This window comes from Macaca thibetana, chromosome 11 (assembly GCF_024542745.1).
Source record: "Macaca thibetana thibetana isolate TM-01 chromosome 11, ASM2454274v1, whole genome shotgun sequence".
NCBI lineage: Eukaryota > Metazoa > Chordata > Mammalia > Primates > Cercopithecidae > Macaca > Macaca thibetana.
Window position 1 is genome coordinate 116873088 of NC_065588.1, and position 14413 is coordinate 116887500.

At 51.7% G+C, this 14413-nt stretch overlaps 5 protein-coding genes across 6 annotated transcripts in view; 1 reads left to right on the top strand and 4 right to left on the bottom strand.

Moving 5' to 3' along the window:
- The window catches only part of TRIAP1 (TP53 regulated inhibitor of apoptosis 1), a 252413-nt gene that overhangs the window by 149180 nt on the left and 88820 nt on the right, over positions 1–14413 (bottom strand). The gene's annotated exons all lie outside the window — the stretch shown is intronic.
- Positions 1–14413, top strand: part of CABP1 (calcium binding protein 1) — a 219151-nt gene that overhangs the window by 135400 nt on the left and 69338 nt on the right. The window lies entirely within an intron of this gene.
- SRSF9 (serine and arginine rich splicing factor 9) overlaps positions 1–14413 on the bottom strand; it is a 298394-nt gene that overhangs the window by 131757 nt on the left and 152224 nt on the right. The gene's annotated exons all lie outside the window — the stretch shown is intronic.
- The window catches only part of COQ5 (coenzyme Q5, methyltransferase), a 158687-nt gene that overhangs the window by 83599 nt on the left and 60675 nt on the right, over positions 1–14413 (bottom strand). The window lies entirely within an intron of this gene.
- POP5 (POP5 homolog, ribonuclease P/MRP subunit) overlaps positions 1–14413 on the bottom strand; it is a 250079-nt gene that overhangs the window by 4441 nt on the left and 231225 nt on the right. The window contains exon 1 of one of the 2 annotated variants that reach the window (XM_050748193.1): positions 6013–6017. The exons of the other annotated variant lie outside the window; for it this stretch is intronic. The gene's annotated coding sequence lies outside the window, so the exon portion shown is untranslated. Of the gene's footprint in view, positions 1–6012; positions 6018–14413 lie in introns of those variants that run through there. 2 annotated transcript variants of the gene reach the window in all.

The window sequence follows — 14413 nt, forward strand, 5'->3', positions numbered from 1 at the left end:
GCGATCTCAGTTCACTGCAACCTCTGCCTCCCGGGTTCAGGCGATTCTCCTGCCTCAGCTTCCCAAGTAGCTGGGACTGCAGGCGCGTGCCACCACAACCGGCTAATTTTTGTATTTTTAGTAGGGATAGGGGTTCACCATGTTGGCCAGGCTGGTCTCGAACTCCTGACCTCAGGTAATCCACCCACCTTGGCCTCCCAAAGTGCTGGGATTTTGGGATTATAGGCGTGAGCCACCACGCCTGGCTGTTTCGCTATATTTTCATGTCAACTGTTCAGCTACGATACTGTTTTTTCAGCTGTGCAGTAATGCATTGTTTGGACGTACCACTGTGAAGTTGGTCAGTATCTCCTGGTAGACGTTTACATTATTTCCAGGTTTTCTTGTTATGCCCAGTACTTTGATGTATGGCTTTGTAGCTTAGTCTTTATGCCCATCCCTGATTATTTGTAGAAATGTCTTAGCCTTGGCTGGTCCTGTGAGGTCTGTAATGGAGGCAGCTTTCACAACTGATTTTTGCAAGATCTGGAATGAGTTCTGAATTTTCCCATCTCCCACTCTTCTTGGCCACCTTAAAGGAGGGATGTGGGGAAAGGTAGGGAAGAGAAGAATAGGAAGAGGGAACGCCGTGGCTCTACCCAGGGACCAGTGATAACGACGGCACTCCCCACCCAAGAACAACCTTTCTCCAGAAAGTGTCTGCGGCATCCTCATTTGGCCAACAGGGGGCGCCAGAGGCTCGCAGTGCGCGGAGAGAGCAACACACCCCCAACCCCTGAGCGCTCCACCCCTCACGGAAATTTCACTCCTAACACTTCCCAGCCTTCATTTCAGCGGCAATGCTTCGCCCATTTTATAGATGCAGTTGGGGCTCAGACCAAAGCGTCCTATCCAGTTACGAGCAGGATCAGAATTCGAACCCAAAGCCGGCTGACTCTAGAGTCCTTGTTCTGGTCAACACGGCTGGTGCTCTCCTGTGCAGGGTTTCACTCGTCCATTTAGCGTAATAAGATGGAGAGACGACAGATGGAGGTTCTGTTCACCACTCCGTCATTTACCGGCCCGGCCAGGTGCTGTCGGGACGGTTAATTCATGCCTCAGATCTTAGTTTCCTCATCTGTGCAATGGGATAACAATGGTTCCTCCCTCGTGGGTGGATATGAAATTTAAGCGGGGTCACGTGGACAAAATGCCTGGCTCAGGGAGTGCATAGTAAGCCTTTTTTTTTTGTTTTTGTTTGTTTTTTGAGACTGAGTCTCAGCCTGTCGCCCAGGCTGGAGTGCAGTGACGCCATCTCGGCTCACTGCAACCACTACCTTCCGGGTTCAAGCGATTCTTCTGCCTCAGCCTCCTGAGTAGCTGGGATTACAGGTGCCGGCCACGACGCCTGGCTAATTTTGTATTTTTAGTAGAGACGGGGTTTCACCATGTTGGCCAGGCTGGTCTCAAACTCCTGACCTCAAGTGATCCTCCCGCCTCCGCCTCCCAAAGTGTTGGGATTACAGGCGTGCGCCACCGCCCCCGGGAAGTAAACGCTGTTTTGAACAAATGATTTACTTCTCCCCCACAGGCACAGCCCCGGGAGGAAGCACATTGGCGCGGCCCGCGGCCTCCCAGTCTTGGACCAGGCCCGGCCCCTTCTGGCCTCGGACGGTGCAGACGCCTGTGGTGGCCGGGCGGGCGGGCTGGAGCGTTGGTGGCGCGGCGGGCTCCCCGCGGTAATTAGCCCGCGCCGGCTTGGGCTGCGCCAGCCGCTAATTACAAGTCTCCTAATGAGGCCGGCGGCTGTTTGCAATCACCCGGGTCCCCGCTGCGCGGCGCGGGAGGCCGCGGGGGAATATGCCCGCGGAGGCGTCGAGGAGGAGCAGCCGCCACCCCCTGGGCCCGGAGATGCGCTGGACGGCGACAGGGGTGTGCCCCGGCCGTGCCCGCCCCCGGAATGCTGGCCGCGAAGGGGCAGCGGCGGGGGCTCACACCCCAGCCCCTCCTCGGTTCTCTCCCGAGCCGGGCCGCGGAGGCATTATCCTCCCGGTCTCACGGGTGAGGAAGCCGATGAGGCTCTGAGAGGTGAGCTCACCCAGGTGCACAATAGAGCGCAATCCACATCTGTCTGATCCCAACCTGTGCCCTTAGCCGAGTCAGGTACCCCTGGATCAATGGGGGTGGTCGCTGTTGTCATTACTGTTAGTGTTGTTACAGTTGTCCTGGGACTTCTCAGATTCTTTTTTTTTTTTTTTTTTTTTTTTTTTTGAGACGGAGTCTTGCTCTGTCCCCCAGGCTGGAGTGCAGTGGCGCGATCTCTGCTCACTGCAAGCTCCGCCTCCCGGGTTCACGCCATTCTCCCGCCTCAGCCTCCCGAGTAGCTGGGACTACAGGCGCCCGCCACCACGCCTGGCTAGTTTTTGGTATTTTTAGTAGAGACGGGGTTTCACCGTGTTAGCCAGGATGGTCTCAATCTTCTGACCTCGTGATCTGCCCGCCTCGGCCTCCCAAAGTGCTGAGATTACAGGCGTGAGCCACCGCGCCCAGCCAGGATAACTGTCTTTATTCTCCATCCGTGTCTCCTGGGTGATCATTAATTGGGCTCTCACTGGATGCCGGCCACTGTCCTTTCTGTGTTTGATTGATTGAGTCCTCACATCAGCCTCATGAAGGTAGGTCCCATTATCCTGTGAGACACAGGGAGGAAAATGGCTTGCCCAAGTTGACACAGTAAATTTAGGTGAACATCTGTCTTACTCTAAAACCCATACTCTTAACCCCTTGCTCTCTACTCTGTATTCTGGGACCTAGAAGGATGCTGAGCAAGGAGAGCCCAACTAGGGTACCATTCTGAGGTGACTTTGGCATCCAAGGGGTTTCTATCAGAGCCCAGACGCTGCTGTTGTGGATGGTGGCAAAGGGAACCTGTATCTGCTCCGGCATTTTATTAAGCAGCCACTGCTCATTAGAGGCTCCTGCTCCTGGTATCTTTACCAGTTTTCTGTAAAACCCTTATGGGGACAATCTAGATTAAATTAAACCCTCCATCTGCTTAGCCAGGGGCTTGGGGAGCTGCCGCATCCTCCCGGTTGCTGGAACAGATGCAGCCCTCCCTGGACTTCAGACAAAACATTGCATCTTGCTCCTCCTTTGTCCTCGCTGCCCCGTGGACCTCTTTCCCTGTCTCTGCCTGCTGTGAGAATTCGCTCATCCAAAAATTAATTGAAATTACAAGGGCACTACGGTTTGACCCAGCAATTTCTCCACCAACAATTTCTCCCATTAGATTCTCGCACTTGTGCCAAATGACAGGTGAATGAGGATGTGTCTTGCTTGCAGCATCGTTGGTTATAGCAAAAGGCCACCTCAGTGTTTACCAGAAAGGGTCCACTGTATGTGTGTATTTATCGGACAGCTATGGGCCAGGGAATGTTCATTCTAAACACTGCCTAGGCTGGGCGCAGTGGCTCACGTCTGTAATCCCAGCACTTTGGGAGGCCGAGGTGGGCGAATCACTTGAGGTCAGGAGTTTGAGACCAGCCTGGCCAACATGGTGAAACCCTGTCCCTACTAAAAATACAAAAAATTAGCTGAGCATGGTGGCAGTTGCCTGTAATCCCAGCTACTGGGGAGGCTGAGGCAGGAGGATCGCTTGAACCCAGGAGGCAGAGGTTGCAGTGAGCCGAGACTGTGCCACTGCACTCCAGCCTGAGCAACAGAGCAAAAATCTGTCTCAAAAAAAAAAAAAAATAGCCGGGCGCGGTGGCTCAAGCCTGTAATCCCAGCACTTTGGGAGGCCGAGGCGGCTGGATCACGAGGTCAGGAGATCGAGACCATCCTGGCTAACATGGTGAAACCCCGTCTCTACTAAAAATACAAAAAACTAGCCAGGCGTGGTGGCGGGTGCCTGTAGTCCCAGCTACTCGGAGGCTGAGGCAGGAGAATGGTGTGAACCCGGGAGGTGGGGCTTGCAGTGAGCCGAGATCGCGCCACTGCACTCCAGCCTGGGCGACACAGCGAGACTCTGTCTCAAAAAAATAAATAAATAAATAAACAAATAAACACTGCCTAGATTGACTCATTTAATCCTCACAACTACCCTATGAAGTAGATACTTAGTTTTATTAACCCCATTTTACAGATGAGGAAACTGAGGCTCAGGAAAAACAAACTGGTGGCCTAAACTTCATGTGGCTTGTCCACAGCAGGGCCAGAATTTGGAACAGGCAGTCCATGTTCTTAATCACTGTCCTGTATGACTTCTCTGCCTTAATTTGCATGGAAAATTTCCAAAGGGTGACCCAAGAAGCTGTTGATGGTGGTTACCTCTGGGGAGAGGAATTCAGGTGTGAAGTAGGAGGGCCTTAGTTTCTACCATGTCCTCTTTTATTCCATTTTATTTTGCCATATGTTTGTGTGCTGAATGTTTATGTTCCCCCAAATTCATATGCTGAAATCCTAACCTTTAAGATGATGGTATTAGGAGGTGGGGACTTTGGGAGGCGATTAGGTCATAAGAGTTGACCCCTCAAGAATAGTATTAGTGCCCTTATAAAAGGGACCCCAGGCTGGGGACTGTGGCCCATGCCTGTAATCCCAGCACTTTGGGAGGCCGAGGTGGGTGGATCACTTGATTCTAGGATTTTAAGACCAGCCTGGGCAACATGGTGAAACCCCGTCTCTCCTAAAAATACAAAAATTAGCTGGGTGTGGTGGTGCATGCCTGTAATCCCAGCTACTCGGGAGGCTGAGGCGGGAGAATCACTTGAGCTTCAGCCTGGGAGGCAGAGGTTGCAGTGAGCTGAGATCACACCGCTGCACTGCAGCCTGGGTGACAGAGCAAGGTCGTGTCTCCAAAAAAAAAAAAAAAAAAAGAGGGGGACCCCAGAGAGTGCTCTTTCCCTCTCCTGCCACATGAGGACACAGAATCTCCTGGCACCTTAATCTTGGACTTCCCGGCCTCCAGAACTGTGAGCAATAAAAGCAATAAATATGTGTTGTTTAAGCCAACCAGTCTGTGGTATTTTTGTTGTAGTATCCTGAAAAGACAAACGGACATGTGCATATGTTAGTTTGATAATTTAAAGAAGTTACTGGCCAGGCACAGTGGCTCATGCCTATAATTCCAGCACTTTGAGAGGCTGAGGCAGGAGGATTGCTTGAGCCCAGGAGTTTAAGACCAGCCTGGGCAACAAAGTGAGACCCCCATCTCTACAAAAAAATAAAAATTAGCCAGGCATGGTGGCACGTGGCTGTAGTCCCAGCTATTTGGGAGTCTGAGGTGGGAGGATTGCGTGAGCCCAGGAGGTTAAGGCTGCAGTGAGCCGTGATTGCACCACTGTACTCCAGCCTGGGTGACAGAATGAGGCTTTGTCTCAAAAAAAAAAAATAAATAAGTGAAAAGAACTTACTGAGCCCCAGTCCCCAAGGTATGTTAACACCAGTCCTTACCTTAGCGCTGGAAGTGGGTACTATCATTATCCCCATCTCATAGATGAGAGAGCTGAGCTCACGGAGGTAGTCTGGCTGGCCCAATTACAAAGAGGGACTGACTCTTCAAGCCAGTGCTCTTTCTCCTAATTCATATTAGCCCCTGGGCTTGGAGGGTTCAGAGGGGAGAAAAGTGATTTAAAGCATGAACTGGAGCCAGCTGACCTGGATTCAAGTCTTGATTCAGCCATTACTGGCTGTGTGTCCTTGGGCAAGTCACTTTCCCTCTCTGAACTTGTTTCCCTTCTGTGAGGATTAAACAGTTTACCGTCATGTCACATGCTTAGAACAAGGCCTGTTTAATCGTGAGCACTCAAGAGATGTCAGGTATTTTTAAAAAATATACATTAAATTGTAATAGAGACAGGGTCTCGCTATGTTGCCCAGGCTGGTCTCGAAGGCCTGGGCTCAAGTAATCCTCCCACTTTGGCTTCCCAAAGTGCTGGGATTACAGGCAAGAGCCACTGCGCCTGGCCAGGTATTTTTATAGTACTGTTCTCAACATTGTCGTCCCCAGTTTCAAGCTCAGAGTGCTTCCTTCCCCCAGCTAGTGGGTCTAGTCCTCCCCCGAAGGACAAAGCCCAGCCACCCTGTGCTCGTCATCTCCAGCAGAAGCCCGTTGGAGTCAGTTCTCCTGGGTTATCCCAGGGCAGTGGCTGTGATCAGAGTTGATCACATTGCCAGAGCTGATCTTAGGAGAAGAGGCAGAGCCACAGGACTGGTGTGGCCCGGATCCAAGGCAAGACTGTGGCGGGCGGGCGGCCTCCCAGTTCGGGATGTTCCCAGCGCGTTCCCACCGCTCACACTTGGAGGGAGAAGGGCCTCAAAATAGCTGCTGCTTCCCCAGCACGGCGCTAGGCCAGGGACAGGAATAGACATCTGGGGGTGGCCGCTGCAGCCTCCCTCAAGGACCCTGGGGGGCTGGAAATAGGCAGAGGCCAGACCCCCACCAATGTGGAGGGGATAGTACAGTTGTCAGTGTGCGGTGACCCGCCTGTGACAGTCCAGCCCATGGAATGTGTTGCCCCAGCTGGAGTTAGCTGGTCAGTGGGTCACCAACTCCAGCCAGATGCTGGCCAAGGCCTGGATTGTTAAACCAATAGGGAGTGTCCTTCAGCCCTGGCTCCTGTGATCCTCTCTGGGAAGGTGGGAAAACTGAGGCCCAGAGAGGTTCACATGCCTGAGATCATGCAGCTGATCTGTTTGGTGAGCAGCAGCCAGACTTACAGGAAAGGCAGGCCCTGGGGCTCTGAGAGCAGTATAGGGCGGTGGCTAAAGGGTTGGAGGACTCAGACTGCCTGGTTAAATCCAGCCTCGGCTACTTATGTCCTGCATGCCCTCGGACCTCAGTTTCATCATCTATAAAATGGGCACAAGGAGAGTACCCACCTCTTTTAATGGTTGTAAAGACTGAGTGAATTATTCTTTGTACTAGTATGATTGTTACTGTGTTTTCCCCAGATTCCCTTTTTTGTTGAGACAGGGTCTTCATCTGTCTTGCAGGCTTCGGTGCAGTGGCATGATCATAGCTCACTGCAACCTTGAACTGCTGGGGCTCAAGTGATCCTCCCATCTTGGCCTCCCACGTAGCTGGGACTAACGGTGCATGCCACCATGCCTGGCTAATTTTTATTTCTACTTTTAGTAGAGATGAGGTCTCACTATGTTGCCCAGGCTGGTCTTGAACTCCTGGCCTCAAGTGATCTTCCCGCCTCGGCCTCCTAAAGTGTTGGGATTACAGGTGTGAGCCACTATGCTGGGCCCAGATTCCTTATTCATTCATCCCTAAGGCATTGCTTGAGCCCCTACTGTGTGCCAGGCACAGTGCAAGGCCCAGCTCACAGTAGCTCACAGGGTGAAAAGAAGAAACCTAGTTAACATTTCAGGGAGCCTGCCATGTGCCAGCAACTGTGCTAAGTGATTTTTACATGTTATGTCGTGTATTTCTCATGATAACCTACGAGGGACCATTATCATAACCAGTTTTTTTTTTTTTTTTTTTTTTTTGAGATGGAGTCTTGTTCACTCTGTTGCCCAGGCTGGAGTACAGTGGCATGATCTTGACTCACTGCAACGTCCACCTCCTGGGTTCAAGTGATTATTCCTGCCTTAGCCTCCCAAGTAGCAGGGATTACAGGCGTGCACTACCACACCCGGCTGATTTTGTACCTTTAGTAGAGACAGGGTTTCACCATGTTGGCCAGGCTGGTCTCAAACTCCTGACCTCAAGCAATCCGCCTGCCTCAGCCTCCCAAAGTGTTGGGATTACAGGCGTGAGCCGCTGCACCTGGCCAGGATACTTTTTTTTTTTTTTTTGAGTCAGAATCTCACTCTGCTACCTAGACTGGAGTGCAGTGGTGCGATCATGGCTCACAGCAGCCTTTACTTCCCTGGGCTCAGATGATCCTCCCACCTCAGCCTCCCAAGTAGCTGGGACTACAGGCATGCACCACCACGCCTGGCTAATATATATGTTTTTAATATATTTTGTGTAGAGATGGGGTTTTTCCATGTTTCCCAGGCCGATTTCAAACTTCTGAGCTTGGGTGATCTGCCTCCTCAGCCTCCCAAAAGCTGGAATTGCAGGTGTGAGCCACTGTGCCTGGTCTGGGACACTCTATTGGGGAGATAGACATGTCGTTCACTTGTTACTGCCCAGGCATTGGGCACTTGGAGGAGGGCTCCACTCCCTCAGCCTGGACATTTATGGCTTCAGCCCCCAGTGGTCCCTCTCTGACCTCTGCTCCAGGCCTCCCAAGTGGCCAGGGCCTTCTTGGGAGAAGAGAGGCTCGGGGAAGCCCACAGCCCTGCCTCACTCATGTCCCAGTCTCATGAGATGTGAGGTCCCCAGCCTGCATTACAGAATTTCCACCTCCCTTCTACTGGGTTTCCCTGAGTACCTACTGTGCCAGGCCTGCACTAGGCTCTGAGAACACAAGAGGACTTTGTCCCTGCCCTGATATTGCTCACTAGGTGGTGAGAGAGACAGGTTGTTAAAAAGGTGGGCCGGGAGCAGTGGTTCACGCCTGTAATCCCAGCACTTTGTGAGGCAGAAGTGGGTGGATCACCTGAGGTCAGGAGTTCAAGACCAGTCCGACCAACATGGTGAAACCCTGTCTCTACTAAATACAAAAGATCAGTCAGGCATGGTGGTGGGTGCCTGTCATCCCAGCTACTCAAGAGGCTGAGGCAGGAGAATCGCTGGAACCCAGGAGACAAGGTCGCAGTAAGCTGAAATCGCACCATTGCACTCCAGCCTGGGCAACAAGAATGAAACTCCATCTCAAAAAAAATAAATAAAATAAAAATAAAAGGCAAGAGCAGCTACTGCTCTGGTAAGAACAGGGTGTAAACGGGTGCCTGGAGGAGGTGCTTAACTCAGCCCAGGTGGTCAGGGAAGGCTTCCTGGAGCTGGTGGTGTCTGAGCTGAGGCCTGAAAGAAAAAGAGCCAGGGGAAGAGAGAGGAGATAGGAAAGAGTGTTGTAGGAAGAGGGAACTGCTTCTGCTAAGGAAGGGATGTGCTGAGTTCCAGGAAGTGTGAGTTGTAGGGGATAGAGGTGTGGGTGAGGGGGACTGGGACTGTGGAGATGGGGAGAGACAGGTCCCTCAGGGCCTTGCTGGGCACACTGAAGGCTTGGATACTGAGTGGAGGGCTGAGAGAATGAGATCAGGAGCTGGAAGGTTCCCTTTGGCTTCAGGGAAGGATAGACCTCAGGTGGCTGGACTGGAGGTAGGGATGCTAGGGAGGAAGCTGCTGCCTGGAGGGAGAAGAGAGACTTGGATGAGGGTGGTGGGGATAGAGAGAAACAGAAACAGGCTTTGTAAAGTGTTTACAGGTAGAACTGGTTACCTCTTGCTGCATAATAAATCACCCCAAAACTGTGTGGCTTAAAACAACAACACTTACTTCTCATGATTCTGTGGGGCGAGAGGGCAGTTCTGCATCACGTGGGGCTGCTGGGATGGCTGGAAGATCTCAAGTGGCCTCACCCACGTGGCTGGCAGTCGTTGTTGGCTGCCGGCTGGGTGCTCAGTTAGGGCTGTTGGTTGGGGGGAGCCTCAGCTTAGTGCATTCACAATGTTGAGCAACCACCACCTCTTCCTAGTTTCACACTTTCCTATCACTCCATACCCATATGGCAATCTCTCCCCATCTTCCCTCCCCCCAGCCGCTGACAACCATGAATCTGCTTTCTGTCTCTATGGGTTTACCTATTCCGGACATTTCAGACACATGGAATCTACAATATGTGCCCTTTGGTGTCTGGCTTCTTTCACTTAGCATGATGTTGTCAGGGTTCACCCATGTTGCAGCAGGCGCCAGCACTTCATTCCTTTTTATGGCTGAATAATATTCCATTGTATGGCTAGACCACAATTTGTTTATCCATTCATCTGATGATGAACATTTGGCTTATTTCCACCTTTCAGCTCTTGGGAATAATGCTGCTATGAGCATTGGTGAACAAGGATCTGTTTGAGTCCCTGCTTTCAGTTCTTTAGGAATGGAATTTCTGTGTCATATGGTAACTCTATGTTTAACTTTTTGAGGAACTGCCAAACTGTTTCCCACAGCAGCTGCACCATCTTCCACTCCCAGCCGCAATGGATGAGTGCAATGGACTGAATGTTCATGTCCTCCCCAAATTCATATGTTGAGATCCTCACCCATGAAGTGATGGCATTAGGAGGTGGGACCTTCAGGAAGCAAACAGGCCGTGTGAGTGGAGCCGTCATCAGTGGGATGAGTGTGCTTAGAAAAGGGACCCCAGAGAGGCCGGGCGCTGTGGCTCACGCCTGTAATCCCAGCACTTTGGGAGGCTAAGACGGGCGGATCACGAGGTCAGGAGATCGAGACCATCCTGGCTAACACAGTGAAACCCCGTCTCTACTAAAAATACAAAAAATTAGCTGGGCGTGGCGGCGGGCGCCTATAGTCCCAGCTACTCTGAGGCAGGAGAATGGCGTGAACCTGGGAGGCGGAGCTTGCAGTGAGCCAAGATCGCGCCACTGTACTCCAGCCGGGGCGACAGAGTGAGACTCCATCTCAAAAAAAAAAAAAGAAAGAAAGAAAAGGGACCCCAGAGAACATTCTTGCCTTCTCTCCACCATGTGAGGGGACGATGAGAAGTCAACAGTATTCAACCCAGAAGAAGGCCCTCACCAGAACGATGCTGGCCACCGTGATCTCACACTTCCAGGGTCCAAAACTATGAGAAATACATTTCTAGGTTTTGTTGTTGTTTCTTTTTGAAACAGGGTCTCACTGTCGCCCAGGCTAGAGTGCAGTGGCGTACTCTCGGCTCACTGCAACCTCCGCCTCCCAGGCTGAAGCCATCCTCTCTCAGCCTCCCAAGTAGCTGGGATTAGAGGCACAAGCCGCTTCACCCAGCTTAAGCTCTACCTCTTTTTTTTTGTAGATATGAGGTCTTACTATGTCTCCCAGGCTAGAACTCCTGGCCTCAAGCCATTCTCCCGTCTCAGTCTTCTGAGGACCTGGGATTACAGGCGCCCGCCACCACGCCCGGCTAATTTTTGTATTTTTAGTAGAGATGGGGTTTCACCATGTTGGCCAAGCTGGTCTCGAACTCCCGACCTCAGGTGATCAGCCTGCCTTGGCCTCCCAAAGTGCTGGGATTACAGGCACGAGCCACCGCACCTGGCCAGCAGTTGTTATTTGTCTCCCCACTTCTTATTTTATTTTATTTTACATTTCCCTGAAAACTTTTTATTGGCTTTTTGGATAGAAATGGGAATTTATTTGCCAGGAAGCATGATCCCATCACACTTCTGCTGGAACCAGCGCATGGCCTCCTCTTTGCTGGTTCTATGTTTGGCCATAGTGCAGCCTGTCCTGCGCTTCTTGTCTGTGATGCTGAAACCTGGCCTACTCAGCACCACACAGAAGTCCAGGCCGTAGAGACCCACACTTGGATCATATTTGATACCCAGATTGATGTGTTGCTGGATCCCAAAATCAAAGTTTCCAGTATCTGAGAAGTTATTTTTTCTCAACTCATACTCCCGTACCTCTAGAGCCTTCTCCAGGATTTCTTCTGCTTTGGCCTCTTGAACTATGCAGCAGACAGCAGTCTTTTCATTTTTCCGGATGCCAAACGATATGACAGTGTATCTGGCTTTGGAAAGCACAGGGTCTGGGCTGCAAGCCACTCCAATGCTTTGGCTACAGGGTGTCACTCTGTCTCGCTCTGTCAACCAGGCTGGAGTACAGTGGCGCCATCTCGGCTTACTGCAACCTCCGCCTCCCAGGCTCAAGCCATCCTCTCTCAGCCTCCCAAGTAGCTGGGATTAGAGGCACAAGCCGCTTCACCCAGCTTAAGCTCTACCTCTTTTTTTTTTCCTTTTTCTTTTTGTAGATATGAGGTCTTACTATGTCTCCCAGGCTAGAACTCCTGGCCTCAAGCACTCCTCCTGCTTCAGCCTCCCAAAGTGCTGGGATTACAGGTGTGAACTGCTGCACCTGGCCAATCTCTCCTTCTTTTTTTTTTTTTTTTTTTTTTTTTTTTTTTTTTTTGAGACGGAGTCTCGCTCTGTCGCCCAGGCTGGAGTGCAGTGGCCAGATCTCAGCTCACTACAAGCTCCGCCTCCCGGGTTTACGCCATTCTCCTGCCTCAGCCTCCCAAGTAGCTGGGACTACAGGCGCCCGCCACCTCGCCCGGCTGGTTTTTTGTACTTTTTAGTAGAGACGGGGTTTCACCGGGTTAGCCAGGATGGTCTCGATCTCCTGACCTCGTGATCCGCCCGTCTCGGCCTCCCAAAGTGCTGGGATTACAGGCTTGAGCCACCGCGCCCGGCCTCTCCTTCTTTTTTTTGTTTTTGAGACAGAGTCTTACTCTGTCGCCCAGGCTGGAGTACAGTGGTACAATCTCGACTCACTGCAAGCTCCGCCTCCCGGTTCAAGTGACTCTTTTGCCTCAGTCCCCCAAGTACCTGGGACCACTGACGTGTGCCACCACTCCTGGGTAGTTTTTGTACTTCCAGTAGAGATGGGGTTTTACCATGTTGGCCAGGCTGGTCTCAAATTCCTAACCTCAGGTGATCTGCCTGCCTCAGCCTCCTAAAGTGCTGAGATTACAGGCGTGAGCCACTGTGCCCAGCCTCAAGCTCTACCTCTTGATGGGAGGTCAGCATGCCCTTACAGGGTGGTCGGGGGAATGGTTGGGGGCCGTCTTTGGAGAGAGTCTACTAGAGGAAGTCTTGGTAATAAGTTGACTGTAAGGGGTTGGAGAGAACAAGAGCAGAAAAAGGCAGGCAGGGTGTCATCCACATTTCTGGGTTGAGCCACTGGGCAGTTAGAGAAGCCTGGGGAGGAGCAAGAATGAGGTGAAGGAAATCATTCAGTCATGGACATACTGAGTTTGAGCTCCCTTAGGCATCCAGGCCCCAGGAGCCCTGGGAATCAAATGAATGATAAACAAAACATGGAAGGGTACTTACAAGGGCTTATTGAACAAATATATTCAATAAATATTTATGGAACACTTTATGCTAATACTACCTAACATTTATGTGGTGCTAGCCATGGGTCAGGCACTTTGCATTTAAAAAAAATTGAGTTATAACATACATACGGTAAAATGCATAGATCTATGGTGGTGGTGGTGTTATTTTTGAGACAGAATCTCAAGAGTGAGATTCCAACAGAGTTGCCCAGGCTGGAGGGCAGTGGCATGATCCTGGCTTACTGCAACCTCCACCTCCCAGGCTCAAGCGATTCTGCTGCCTCAGCCTCCCGAGCAGCTGGGATTACAGGCGCGTGCCACCACACCTGGCTAATTTTTGTATTTTATTAGAGATGGGGTTTTGCCATGTTGGCCAGGCTGGTCTCGAACTCCTGAGCTCAAGTCATCCACCCGCCTTGGCCTCCCGAAGTGCTGGGATTATAGGCATGAGCCACTGTGCCCAGCCTACAGTGTACATCATTGAATTTTATATGTCACCTCCCGGGTAAAGATACAGAACATTTCCAGCCCCAGGAAGCCCCCTCTCTGCCATGTTATATTTAATTTTCACAGTGACCCTATGAGGTAGGGAGCATGATTATTCCCATTTTTCAGATGATGAAACTGAGATTTAGGTGAAGCCACTTTCCCAAAACCACACGGCGGTAGAGTCTGGACTCTAATTTAGGTCTATATGACTAGGAACGTGGACCCCTTTCCAGCCCCCCGAGATTTCTCCCTAAGGCCAGACTCTTGACTCTCAGACCATCTGAGAGCAAGCTGGGGAACACTCCATTCCCTCACTGGGCTGGGACTGGACTCAGGCCTTGGCGGGGCATGCTAGGGCAGGAGCTAGGTGGTCCAGCCTCCACTGGAGAATGGGAGACCCTCATTTGTGGCTCTATGGGAGGTACAGGGCCAGGGAGGATGTGGATTTAGGTTGAAGAGGGAAGAATGAGATGGGCCTTTCCATGTCCCCATCAGTCAGGGAGGGGCCACCTGTGGGTGGTGCTGGCTGAGGATACACAGCAGGTTCCAGCTGCACTCATTTCCCAGCAATGGGCCCTGGGGAAGGTCAGCTTTGCCCGCGCCTCGTCAGCCTGATAGGGGAGAGGAGGGGAGCCACGCCTGTCAGTACGACTTTAGGCCCTGCTTCCCAAGCGTCCCTCAGACCTGCCAGGAGGATCCTGGGAATGTCCGCTGGGCCTCCTTGAGGAGGACAGACGAGGCTCCTTCCCAACCCCACGTGTCTGCCCTGCGCACCGCTCTGACCTCTACTATCCTCTCCTCAAGCTAAAACTGACCTCCTTGCTCTTCTCCTAACCTGTGAAGCCCCTACTCGCCTCAGGGCCTTTGCACTCAATCTGGAATCTTCTGCCTCCTGGATTTTGCGTGGCAGATGTCTTCTCATTTGTCCTGGCTCAAACGTCACCTCTTTAGAGGGCTCTTCCCTGGACAAGTTGCCCTATTTAGTGCTC